The 14,200-nt window shown below is 43.8% G+C and overlaps 1 protein-coding gene across 2 annotated transcripts in view; it reads right to left on the bottom strand.

The window, feature by feature from the left end:
• MATN2 (matrilin 2) overlaps positions 1–13,747 on the bottom strand; it is a 142,414-nt gene extending 128,667 nt beyond the window's left edge. Inside the window, exon 1 of one of the 2 annotated variants that reach the window (XM_079126176.1) lies at positions 13,507–13,747. The gene's annotated coding sequence lies outside the window, so the exon portion shown is untranslated. The remainder of the gene's footprint in view (positions 1–13,506) is intronic. The other variant, XM_079126175.1, reaches the window with a different exon arrangement.
• Between the last annotated feature and the right edge of the window lie 453 nt (positions 13,748–14,200).

Genomic DNA, 14,200 nt, shown 5'->3' with positions numbered 1-14,200 from the left:
AGCTGTTTTCACTGTCAGAGACAGAGGTGGGGCAAAGACCAGTTCCCAAAATTTAACAGAAAGTACTGAATAATTCAGTAAGCTGTTCAGTCAGTTGCTTTCAGGAACTGACCTGGTAATGGCCTGTTGACTCTCAAAGTCCCACCATTTTTCACACTTCCTGTATAAAGTCAGCTCATTTTCTACTATGCATTTACATTATATTAAAAATAGTGAGTGTTTATTCAGCACTTACTATGTGCCAGGCACCAGGCCAAGTGCTTTAAAAGTACTAAGTGATTTAATTCTTACAGTAACTCAGAAAAGTAATTCACTCACAGTCACATGCCTCATCAGGGGTAAAACCAGAGCACACTTACTCCTTCCCTCCCTTAAACAACCCTGCCCACTGGACCCGTCTCTTAACTCTGAGATTCTGAGAAAAGGAAGAACACTTAGAATATTCTGCCTCTTTCTCTAAGCGTAAACCAATTTTTTATTTTTAAATTTCCTTGGCATTTCCTTTTTTACTTTTAAATTTCCTTTTATGACCTGATTTATTATATGACACTACAAGTGTGTGACATCATCAATATGTGATGTATTATTTTAATGCCATCCCCCTTCCTCTAAATGGAGCAAATACAAAGTCCATGTTTACTCATCCAAATTGTATCCAACAGGCTCTCAAGGCCCTCTTCCCTCCCGACACAGCAGCAATTTTAAAGCCAATTCCACGACTCCTGCTCCTCCTTGCTCCTGGTTGTGTTCACTGTGGATTTCAAGAATGTCTGTGATTCCTAGTCACCGTGGTTCACCAAAGGCGCCGAGGAGGAGTGAGGATAGGAAGCTAAAAGTAAACAACCAAGTACTGGATGTCTAACCTGAGCAGGTGATTTCTCTCTCTCTGCTTCAGTTTTTCCATCTTTAAATTGGGGATAACAATAAGCCTTCTTTTAAAAATTACATATCTACATACATGAGCATATACACACGTGTGTATGCGTGTATTTATCTGCATATATACGTATGTACACACACGCGCGTGCGCGCATATATATGTATCACTTAAGCCAGTGCCTGACACATAGTATGTGTGGAATAAGTGCTAGCTATTTGCTATTATTACCATTACCATCATTCTGCATGCAAGCCAATTAACAGGAAGTATACATTAAGTTTGTCATATCGAGCCTTTTCATGTTCATTAAATAAACTTTTATGCTTACTTACGAACAGTCTTATAATAAAACAATGACACAAAATGCCTAACTTTAAAATATACATTTTACCTGAAAAACATTTAAAACCCCTTTTTTCACATTGCAATAGCATGGCAAGCCACAAACTGATGGAAAATATTTGCAAAGCATATATCTGATAAATTATTTATGTTCAAACTGTATAGACTCTTGTAACTGAAAAAAGAAAAAAGACAAAAAATCTACTTTAAAAGGTGCAACTGATTTGAAGAGCCCCATCACCAAAGAAGATATTTGGGGGTGTTTTATTTGTTGCTTTTGGAAACAAGTATTGAACCCAGGAGCTCTTTACCGCTGAGCCACATCCCAGCCTGTTTTTTATTTTGAGACAGGGTCTCACTAAGTTCCTTAGGGCCTTCTTACGTTGCTGACACTGACTTTGAATTTGTGATCCTCCTGCTTCAGCCTCCAGAGCGGCTGGGATTATAGGCGTGCACACTGTACCCGGCCAAAGAAGACATTTGGATAACAAACATATGAAAATATGTTTGAGACTCTTAGTCATTAGAAAAAAATAAATTAAACCACAATAAGTTGCCACAACAAATCCGATAGAATAGCAAAAAAAGAATTCAGCAACTTCATTTTTTTTAAATTTTTAAAAATTTATTTTTATTGTAAACAAATGGGATACATGTTGTTTCTCTGTTTGAACATGAAGTAGAGGCATACCATTTGTGTAATCACACATTTACATAGGGTAATAGTGTTTGATTCATTCTGTTATTTTTTCCTCCCCCCCATCCCTCCCACCCCTCTTTTCCCTCTATACAGTCCCTCCTTCCTCCATTCTTGCCCCCCTCCTACCTCCCACTATGTGTCATCATCCGCTTATCAGCGAGATCATTTGTCCTTTGGTTTTTTGAGATTGGCTTATCTCACTTAGCATGATATTCTTCAATTTCATCCATCTGCCTGCAAATGCCATAATTTTATTTATATATACACCACAGTTTCTTTATCCATTCATCAATTGAAGGGCTTCTAGGTTGGTTCCACAATCTGGCTATTTTCAGCAACTTCTTTTTTTTTTTTTTTTTTTTTTCAGTTTCTTTTACATTTGCTGAGATTTTTTTTTTTATTGTAAACAAATGGGATACATGTTGTTTCTCTGTTTGTACATGGAGTAAAGGCATACCATTTGTGTAATCATAAATTTACATAGGGCAATGTTGTTTGATTCATTCTGTTATTTTTTCCCTTCCCCCCACCCCTCCCACCCCTCTTTTCCCTCTATACAGTCCTTCCTCTATTCTTGCCCCACTCCCTAACCCTAACTCTAACCCTAACACTAACCCCTCCCACCCCCCATTATGTGTCATCATCCACTTATCAGCGAGATCATTCGTCCTTTGGTTTTTTGAGATTGGCTTATCTCACTTAGCATGATATTCTCCAATTTCATCCATTTGCCTGCAAATGCCATAATTTTATCATTCTTTATAGCTGAGTAATATTCCATTGTATATATATACCACAGTTTCTTTATCCATTCATCAACTGAAGGGCATCTAGGTTGGTTCCACAGTCTGGCTATTGTGTTCAACAACTTCTTGTAAGGTTAAACATGCGCTTTCCAAATGACACAGCCCAGAGTGACCAACTGTCCCTGTTCACTCAGGACTAGTCCTGCTTTAGCACTGAAAGTTCCCGCACCCTAAGAAGTACTCAATCTTAGGCAAATCAGATGTTTTGTCCCCTGCCAGCAACCTTGAACCTAGGGATTTGCCCAAAGGATAAGACTATATATTCACACAAAAGACATACTCAGAAGCTCACAGAAGCTTTATTTGTAAAAGCTAAAAACTGGAAACAGGGCTAGGGATATATCAGTTGGTAAAACACTTGCCTTGCATGCACAAGGTCCTGGGTTCAATCCCCAGCATCACCACTACCAAAAAAAAACAAAAAAAACAAAAAAAAACAAAAACAAAAAAAAACAAAAAAAAAAACACTGTAAACAACCCAAAAGTCCACCAACAGGTCAACAAAGTATGGCACATCCACACAGTGGAATCCTTCCCAGCAATTAAAGGAATGACCTACTGGATGAATCTCAAAATAATTATGTTGAGTGAAAGCAGCCAAACACAAAAAGATTACATACTGAACCATTCTATTTATATGACCTTCGATCAAGGGCAAAACTACATGACAAAAGACAGGTCAGTGTCTTCCAACCAGAAGACAGGAGTGCAAAAGGGGATCAGATGTGAGGGACATTTGGGAGGAGATGGAAATGCTTACACCATGGCCACAGTGGAGCTATGCATTTGTCCAAACCCATGTAACTGTACACTTAAAATTGATGAATTTTAAGGTATAGAAGGGCGCTAACGCTGGATGTGGTGGTGAAAACCTGTAATCCCAGCGGCTTGGGAGGCCAAGGCAGGAGAATCATGTTCAAAGCCAGTCTCAGCAATTTAGCGAGGTCCTGAGCAACTTGGCAGGGCCCTGTCTCTAATAAAATAAAAGATAAAAATGGCTGGAGATGTGGGTCAGTGATTTAACACTGAGTTCAATCCCCAGTACCAAAAAGAAAAAGGATGCTAACATAAAACCAATATGGTAATATTATCAGACAAGATAGGTTTTCCTTAGGCAGGGAAATAAGAGAAAAATAAGTCAGTGCATGCACCCATCTCAGAGATTGTCTCCGTTTGGCATTCACAGCTGTCAGCATTTGAAGAACAGGAACCATCTCTAACTGGAAAACAGAATGATGTTTGAGAACAGTTCCTTTCAAAGATGAGCATATAAAAAGAATTGTTGTTCTGAGAAATAAAAGTTAATTCAATCTGAACAGATTCCACGAAGCATTTTGTGAGCATGGAAAGAATATTTTAAAATAATACAAAGGCTATGACTTTTGTTTCAGCAATTTTTCTCCCTTCAGTGGAACAATGAGTCTTTTCATTTCACTTTACCATGGAGCTGGGGGAAAAGAGAGGAGATTGTTCTGATTGGCTTAAGCTAGAAGTTCTTCTAAGCATCACTTGAGACTCGACAGGCGGGTAGAAACCCACCAGAGCCAACACTGTGTTGGCTGTGGGCCTTGAGATGAGAGGCCTGGCTCTGGACACTGTGTGACCCCACGTCAGTGATGTAACTCTCTGGGCTTTAATCAGTCAGTTGTAAAATAAGAGCCAGGACTCAGAAGCAATGTCTCTCAATCTAAACCAGGTACGAGCCAAGAAGACTCTGCTATCTTGAAGGAGGTGGCAAGACACCTACCTGGGTGCTAAACCCTGCTCAGACAAGAAGAAAAAGCAGCAAGGGCACTAATATTTATTATGTGTCTAGGGTGAACCAGGTAGTGAACTGGACATTTTGCAAATTATCATCTCATTTGATCTCCACAATCATTCTGCAAGGTGGATGGGACCCTAATTTTATGGATGGAACACTAAGATTTATGGATAGTCCAAGGCCTCAGAACTAGTTAACTGGCAAAACCAAGACTCTGTACTTGCCACCTATCAGGCAGTCAGTTCACTTACTAAAACAAGGAGGAGGAGGAGGAAATAAAAGAAAAAAGAAATTTCCCTACTTTGTAAGTTTTTAGATGCCAGGTTCGATAATTTTGTCCCTTTCAGACCTCTCTGTCACATGCCGAGTGTACATCCCCTACTCAGTGCATTCATCAAGAACCACACAATGCTGGAGTTGGGTGAACACAGAAGGCCCTATCTTCCTGCCTGTCACCTATTGCAGAATTCCCATCTCCCATGTGACCACCAATGGGAAGCCAATCTTTGCTAGGACTCAAAGTCATCCATGGTTTCCAGGCAGCTCTAGATATTAGACCTCGGTTTTCGTTGAGGCTGACCTGACATGGCCATCTTTAACTTCTACCCAGGGTGAAGGCCTGCTTGCAAACTCTGCCTGTCCAAGCATGAACTCATCTTCTCCTACTCAAGTCCTTTCATGGTCAAGGTAAAATCATCTGCTCATCCATCTAACATCCTGACCAGAAACTCGGAGCCAGCCTCCTTGTGTTTTCTGCACCCCCACCACAATCACGGGTGCACAAACTACTTTTCCTGCCTGTGTGTGCCTTCCCATCCAGGCCCCAACAGTTCCCATGGGATAGCCAAGGCTGCACTCCCCCCCTTCTTCATCCAGACTTTTACATCAGCCTCTGAACTGCCCTCCCTGTGCTGGTCTTTCACCTACTGTCTCTGTCCCCACTGTCTGGAACCTTCCTTTGGCCTTACTGTACAGCATTACCTCTCAGGGCCCTTTATGACTGATCACTGGTCACCTCTGCAGCATGGCGGCTTCCACATCTACTCAGGGATCCCCATCTGAGTCTGAGGAGCTCATATTCTTTCACACTGAGTGCCTTTGTTCATGCTGGTGTCTTGGCCTGCAAAGTCTGCATTCTATGGGGTTCAGCCATCGCTGAATGTTCTGCCCATGCTCACCCAACTGGTGAATGTCCTTGAGTTTTCCCAAGGACTGACTTTCCCACCCACCCCAGTTGGTTGTCTGCTCTAGGACTTCCTTTATTTTTCTTGCTACCATGTCTGCCATCCAGCCTCAACCGTGAGTTGCTCCTTGGGATTATGCCTTGTCACCTTTGTGTCCCCCATGTGCTGGGTGCCAAATTTTGTAAATAAATTTTTAGAAAAATCAATAAATGTTAAACACTCATTCAGTAGAAGATCAATAAATGTCAAAAACATTGGCCATTGTTCTGTATGAAGCTCAGCCTCCTGCCTTCCTCCACGTACTATAGTTGTCTGAAAAAAGGGTCTAATAAAAGGCCCTCTCCCATTTTCCTGGTACAAGGATCCCCAAACAATTTCTTGGTAAACTTGAATTTGTAAATTGTTTTTTAGTTGTAGATGGACACAATACCTTTTTATTTTGTTTTTTATTTAGATTTTCATGTGGTGCTGAGGATCAAACCCAGTGCCTCATACAAGATAGGCAAATGCTGTACCACTGAGCCACAACCCCAGCCTGAATTTAAAATTTTTAAAGAATATAGATGAAATATCAAACATCTACTTTCAATAATGTATTAGTTTAGTCACAAATACATATTTAAGACATTAAATTATAATACACTGATATTATATTATATCTAATATAATATATAACTAATATATTAATTTAGAGATAATGCTTCATTGCTTAAAAATTACTTATAAAACAAGGTTTTTCCTCTCTTGTTTCATAAAACAATGTTCTCACATGATTTACTTGCCTTGCTAACATTGGTATTTTGTTAACACCAAAGATGCCTTTTGAATGATATTTCAGAAGTGAAGATATTGCATTTTTTGAATCCAAAAAAGTGAATATAATGCTGTCACTAGCAATTTTATCCCAGGTCACCAGTCCCCATTTATATAGCATAAGGATAGCTAGATTTTTAATCTGTCCTGAAACAAATTCATAATCCCTACAACTTGACCATGTATTATGTTGTTCTTTAAAATGACTTTAAAAGTATGAGATAAACTGTTATCCAACACTTGCAGTCATGAAGTTGCACCCTTAAGACTAATTACTAAATCTGAATTGAAACTTCTGCCAGTTTTGGTCGGTTGGTTTCTATAAGTATCCCAAACTACCATGATTGAGGTCATTTTTGGCTAATGTGTCTTCCCCAAGCAGGACTTTGTTTAAAATAGTTGACAGAGCTCCCTGTACTTTGGAAGACTTTGCAAGGACTTAGATATAAGGCAATTTCCTCTCTTCCAATGAATAATGCCTTGGAAAATCCTCACTTCATGCTACATGGGGTAATTCCTCCCATGCCTTTTTCCCTCTCACCCAATCATGCTGAGTCCTGTCTGGTTTTTCACTCATGATGTCTCTCACGTCCCCTCCCCTGTCCATCCCTCCCATAGTCACAGCCCTAGGCCTGGTTGTACTCGCACAGGAGAGACTGCAAAGGCTTATGCAGAGCTTTCCAGTCGTCGCCCAACTCCTCCCTTGTCATTCTTCTTTAGTGGTGGAACCCCTACTTTCCTATGGGATGCATGATGTGCTAGATAAAGGCCATGAATCTTGGTCCTCCCCTTCTCCCTTCCAGGTGACTAAGTGTTGACATGGTGCATACAACTCCTGAAAAGTGTCCTAAACGTTGGGGTGGGCAGATGACCTTCCTAGCTTACTCATTCCTAAAATAAGAACATCTTGGCTGAAGGCAGAGCAATTGTCTTCAACCGTGAGGCATCACAGAAAAGGAAGCCAGGCCTGGAAAAAGCAACGAGGCTCTAGAGTGTGGGTCCCTAACTCAACACAAGCTTTGGACTCCCTGCCTCCAGGCTTCTTGACTCTGAGACAAAAATAAGCTTCCTCCTCTAAACCATTGTTAATGCTGGCCTTTTTCTGCACTGTTATTCTGGTCTTTGAAGCTGAACCTAATCCTAATAAACTGTTTACAAGTCTCTCTTATTGAACTCATCTGGCACCAGTGCTAAGTTCCATCTTGCCAAAACAATACCATGCTTATTATGCTCCTGTTTAACATTGGTCAGTGACTTCCACATACCAGTAGGATCAAATCTAGACTTCTCAGCTCAGCATGTGAAGACCCATAATCTGGTCCTATGTTACTATTTTAACAACCCCCCCATTAACACCACACACACACACACACACACACACACACACACACACACACACACATACACACTCCTCATCATCGACCCTCCACTGCAGACTGGTAGCTCTAACACAATATCTCTTTAGGTTTTGTTTTGTTTTTGTTTGTTTGTTTGTTTGTTTGGTACCAGGGCACTTAATCACTGAGCCACATCTCCAGCCCTTTTTATTTTTTTATTTTGAGACAGTGTCTCACTAGGTTGCTTTCAGCCTCACTAAATTGCTAAGGCTGGCTTCAAACATGGGATCCTCCTGCCTCAGCCTCCTGAGCTGCTGGGATTACAGGAGTGTGCCACCACACTTGGTGGATCTCTTCATTTCTGCTGGTTGAACTGAATTTATGATAACTGAAATAGTCACTCCCTTTCAAAATGGAGTCTGAAGGACTGGGATGTAGCTCTGTGGTAGGGTGCTTGCCTAGCATGCACAGGTCCTAGGTTGGGCCCCCTAGCACCACAAAAAAGGAGGGGAATGAAAACAACATAAATGGTATTTAGCAATAGAACAGATAAATTGTATGTGATAATATGAAATTATATATTATGAATATATAATATTATTGCTAATATTAAAATGCAATAAAAAGAATGAATTACTGCTTCATATATAACATGATAAATTTATAAATATAATATTGAAAAATAAAATCCCAAAAGGACAAAACTAATCTACAATCATAAAGCAGAATAGTGGCTACATTTGGGGTATTAGTGAATGAAATGGAGTGAACAGGGGACTGTTCTCTTTACAGATCTGATTGCTGATTATACATGTGTTCACATCATGAAAAATCAATCCAGCTTCATCCTTGATTTGTGCACTTTTCTGTATACATATTTCAATTGTTTCATTTTAAAAACAGCAAAACTAATCAATGTATGATGACAGAATTTAGAATAGTAGTTACCTTTAGGGGTAGGCAATAATTGGGGATCAAAGAGGGGCTTCAGTGGCTGGGCTTAATGGTGCATGCCTGTAATCCCAACAGCTCAGGAGGCTGAGGCAGGAGAACCATGAGTTCAAAGCCAGCCTCAGCAACTTAGTGAGGCCCTGAGCCACACAGTGAGACCCTGTTTCTAAATAAAATATTTAAAAGAGATGGAGATATGTCTCAGTAGTAAAGCTCCCTTAGGTTCAATTCCTGGTGCCAAAAAAAAAAAAAAAAAAAAAAAAAAGAGGGGCTTTGTGCTACAAACCTGGGAGGCAGTTAAAGAGAATTGTAATGTTTCACTGAGCTATTCCCTGTGGTTAGGGTACCTTTTAATACATTCTTTCAATAAAAAATCTTCTTAATAATTGAGTGTGCAGTACTACTTCAGGCTCCATTCTTAGATCCTGTCATGCACTGAGGCAAAGAAAGCAATTAGTTAAAGCAGGGAATTTGGAGAGCCTTTCAAAATAGTTCTCTTGAGTTGGGTATCATGCACCTTCTAGAAGGGAATGGTTGCTAAAATGAAGCTTCATGGTGGGTCACTGCTTGGAACTCCCTTTCAGGCCCTCTCAGGGTAATGGCCCTTCAAAAGTGTCAATGTCCTAATCCCCCACAAACTGTAAATGTGTGGTGACATGACAGAAGGAATTCAGGTTGTTGATTAGAGGACTTTAAAAATAGGGAGATAACTCTGGATTATCCAGGTAAATCCAACATAATCACAAAGGTCCTTAAAAGCAGAGCAGAAGAAAGAAACAGAAGTATCAGTGTGAGGACTCAGCCTGGTGTCAACAGGCTTCAAAGATGGGAGCAGCAATACACCCACTAATGTGGGCAGCTTCTAGAAGCAGGAAAAGGGAAAGAAACAAATTCTCCTCAAGAATCACCAGAAGGCTTCATTCAGCCTTGCCAACACCTGGATTTTAGCCCAGTGAGAATCGTTTCAGAAGTCTGACCTTCAGAACTGCAAGAATATTAATTTGTGAAGTTTTAAGCTTCTAAGTTTACATTAACTTGTTACAGCAGCAACAGAAAACTAATACAGACTGGTTGGGGATCTCAGGGAAGTCAAACATCATTAGATGGGGATTTTCTTAGCAGAGACCTTGCCTTGGGGATGGGGGCATTTTTTCTATTTCTCTGAAAATAGAGAAAGAGCTAGATGATTCTGAGCTGGAAAAGTCAGTAAATGCTGTTGATGGGGAAACAATTGTCCTGAGAAGTTAAGGCCAAAAGTTAAGGTTAGTCAAGGAAAGGGGAAAGTAGCAACTTCTGATTTGAGTTCAAAGAAGCCTCAGGTTCGCAAAGGGACTCTGCAAATATGACTCAGTTAAGGATCTTGAGATGGGGAATTAGTGGGGGTTTTTTCCAGGTGGATCCAATGTTATCACAAGAGTCTTTGTAAGAGGGAAACAATAATAAGGAGGAGGGTTAGAGATAGAGAAGTGAAGCAGGAGGGGCGGGGGGCAAGAGACAGAAGGGAAGAGAGAAAGACACACACACAGAGGGAGAGACAGAGAAAGAGAGGTTGAAAATGCTGTTGTTGGCTTCGAAGATAGAGGGACCAGGAGCCAAGAAAAGCAGCCAGCTTTTAGAAGTCAGAAAACAAGGGAACAGGTTTTTCCTAGAGCCTACAGAGGAGATCCTTGATTTTAGCCCTATGTGTCCCATTCCAGACTTTTTTAGCCCAAGTATGGAACCCAGGACCTTGTGCAGGCTAGGCAACTACTCTACTACCGAGCTACTTCCCCATCCATTTTTATTTTTCATTTTGAGAAATAGTCTAAGTTGCTAAGAGCCTCACTAAATTGCTGAGGTGGCCTCAAAATTGCAATCCTCCTGCCCCAGCCCTCCAAGTAGCTGGGATTACAGAGGCATACTGCTGAGTGCTGCCCCATTTCAGATTTTTGGCCTCCAGGACTGCAAGATAATAAATTTGTTTTAGGCCACTAAGCTCTTTTGTTATAGCAGCTATAGGAAACTATACAGTAACCTAAAATAGCAACAAGTATTCCAAGGGGTATGAGCCATGCTTTCCACAAATTAGACAACCCTCTTAGAAAAACTTTCAAAAAAATGTTAGCTTATTCATCTGCTCAGTCACTGGTTTTTATGTGCAGGTATTCTGTGAAAAGTTCCCTTTCAAGCAACTCATTCTGAATATTTACAACATCTACACACTATGTTGGATAAAAAATTCATGCAAACTGCTTTATTTGATCCTTAAAACACTTTATGACAGTATCACACTCATCTGGTAGATGATATAATTAAAACAAAGGTAATAGCAATAAGTAAAACCCATAAATATTGAACATTTACTCTTCATGTGTTCTAAGTAGTTTAATTTTCTCAACAGTCCTATTCCTTATCTATAGATGAGGAAACTGAGGCATGGAGTCTTAAGTAATTCTGTAAAATCCTTACAGCCATGAAAGACTATAACTAGAGACCTGGTCCCTCAGGTGCCAAGGGCAGTGTGCTTTAGGCTATACTTCCACTACCTCTCATCACTGTCAAAGTTGCTGTCATAGTCATTACCAATTACTCATAATAGCTGTAGCCTCTGGAATTCAGCCCAGGCCTGCCTTTGAGCCCCTTCAGGCAGTAGTGGCTGTCTGCTGAGCCACATGGCAGGGTTCAAGGATGACCTCACAGGCTGAAGCTCCAAGTGGCAACTGGTCCCTTGGAAGGGCCTCCCTGGCACTGTTTACTAGCAACTGTAATGACATCCCCCGCTCTCTCCTGGAGAGCCTCCCTCTTCCCCTGAACCTCCTGAGTCACTGCCACATGTATCTTACACAGGGGTCCTCCTTACCTTCTCTAGAAAATGGGACTTCTAGGAAAGGATTGTACATGAGGGCAGCGAGTCTGTGCAGTCACCTTGCTTGCTAACCACTGGCCTTAGCATCTCCATCATTGCTGCCACCCAGTCTGCTTTCCTGGCACCTGGGCTATCTCCCTCTCTTCTCCTTCCCTACCCCCACCTCACTTAGGTTCAGGTGAGAACTGCTTCTAGGTAACAATGGGATTTTTTTCCCCCAGATCTTCCAAAGACTCTCTTTTTCCTTCTCCATCTTTCAAAAAGCAATCATCGCTTTCCTCTTCTTCAAACTAGTGCCTCATTTCTACTGTATTTTGCTGACAGAGATGCGTGCGTGGTGTTAGCTGATAGGAGCTCAGGGCCTAATTATTGTCTAAGGGTGTTTCAGGTTTGAACTTTACCACGACTCTACCTTCAGTAATGAGCTCAAGCCTGGATGGTTCTGGCTTGTCTGAGTTCGGATTCTGGGAGCCAGGGCCCCAGAATCCTGATTTGTAGAAAAGAGAGGCCTGGCAAGTTGGGACCCTAAGACTGAATTCTATTGTCCAGAACAGAAGTGTGGATGGATAGGGAAATGAAAGGCGAGGAGCCACAGGTATCTGTCTTTTCAGGGGACCACAAGGGGCCAAGCTTCAGGGGCTGAGAGGAACTTTTCTAGGCCACAAACCCACCTTGGTATCTTGACAGGGCTTTGTGAAGCCCTGTGCTTCACAGTGCAAGAGTAGACTTCTGGGTGGAAAACTCCAGTTAAATACATGTGGATTATCTGCCACCCTTGTGTACCCACCAAGAGCCTTTCTTGGCGAACTAGAGAGGAGGCAAATTCACTGCTCATACAAACTCCTTACTTTTGTGGAAAGACAGGTGATGGAGCTCACCACCTAATCTTAGGATGCTCCTGGAACTGGTTTCAGGACTTGATTGTCACATCTCTTAATCCTCACGGTCCTGCAGTATTATCCCCATTAGAAGAGGAAACCTAAGGCTAAGAATAGTTAATCACCTGCAAGTAGTCCAGCCTGTAAGCTTCACAGCTGGAGTTTGAATCAGGCGGGCTGGCCCCGCGTCTGTGTTCTTGACCACCGCCCCTGGAGTCTGATTGCCCCATTCCTCAAAGGTCCATGGACGGCGCTCGCACTCTGATGCAGATGCATTGCGGCTTTCTGATTTATGACCATTGGGAACTCCGTTAATTGAGTTTGTTCTGGAAGTGTGTCCCGAAGGAGGGTATCTTCCTGTGCACCCAGTCCTGGACGCCCTACCAGGGATGCTCCCCATTTTTCTGTCCCATTCTCGAACTCTCCCCCCCCCACCCCCCCACCCCCTGTTTCTAGCAACTACCACAGAATGCCCTCCCTTTTCTCTCCCTCTTCCACAATAAGGGAAGCTGGAGCTCTGGCCGCCTTTGAGAAGGAGAAGGAAATCCAGGTGATAATGGGTACTGAGATACCAGGAGGGTCAATCGCAATCATTTCTTGCCAACTGAATAGGAATCTCACTGGATACCCGCTCAACAAGTCCCATTCTTCAGGTCGATGTAGACCCGGTCTAGGTGTCCCCGCCGCGGAGACGGCGCCCCCACCCGGCACTCTCGGGCTGCTACTGCTCTGTGAGTCCTGCGCAGGGAGCGCGCCCCAGCCCGCCCCTCCCGTTGTGGCGGGACTTCTCCCGGCCGTGGGGTCAGGGCAGTGACGCCTCCTTGTCCCGCTCTCCCCAGAGAGGTCAGAAGCTCCGGCCCAGCCGGGGCGCTCGGGGCCGCGGGGCCGCGGGGTCGCGGCGCGGCGGTGGAGAGAGCGCCCGCGTGCGTTCGTCAGCCCGGGCTTGATCTGCCTGCGCCCTGGGGCAGCAGGGTCGTGCAAGCCCCGCCGACCGCGCGCCGCGCTCACCTGCAGCCACCGCCGCTGGCGCCTGCGAAGCGAGGTAGAGGCGCAGCCCCGCCGGTCTCCCTCGCTGGCCTCCTCGCCCCGCCGAGGGCAGCGGCTCTCCTCGGGGATCGCTCGTGGGAGCCGAGAAAGGAGCCCGAGCCGCTGCCGCCGTCTCCTGCGCCGCCTCCTCCTCCAAGTCCCATTCCAGAGCGCTCCGCTCGCTCGCTGGCTGCCTGGGAGGCTCCGGGCAAGGGCGGGCGCGGGGGAGGCGGCGCCGCGGCGAGGGTGGGGAGCGGGCCGGCGGGAGGAGGGGTGTCCTTTTGGGGACCTGAAGGCGTGGAGAGGGAGCGGCCGCGAGCACGGCCCCACCCTGTAGGCAGCCCCCGGAGCTGGGCACCCGGGCCGCGCGTCCTGCCTGCTGCCACCTCTCCGCTCTGTCGGTCAGCCAACCCAAGTGGGTTCTGACTCCAGGGGTCGGGAGCCACCGGCTCAGAGTAACAGGGAGCTTCAGGGTCTTCTCAGAGTGGGGATAAGGATGGGAAGGTATCTCCTGGGGATGAGAGATATGGCAGGAATCCTGTAACCTGAACTTGGGGATTTTTTTCTGCAGGAGGCATCCATCGACGACAATGATGAAGAAAAAAGTGGTGGAAATCTGGATAATCAGTGACAAGTGCCAGGAACTGCCCAGGCGGTGCCCAGATCACCTCACTGG

The sequence above is a fragment of the Sciurus vulgaris genome, assembly GCF_902686455.1.
Source record: "Sciurus vulgaris genome assembly, chromosome: 1".
Taxonomy (NCBI): Eukaryota; Metazoa; Chordata; class Mammalia; order Rodentia; family Sciuridae; genus Sciurus; species Sciurus vulgaris.
This window is presented reverse-complemented; position numbering and strand designations above follow the sequence as displayed.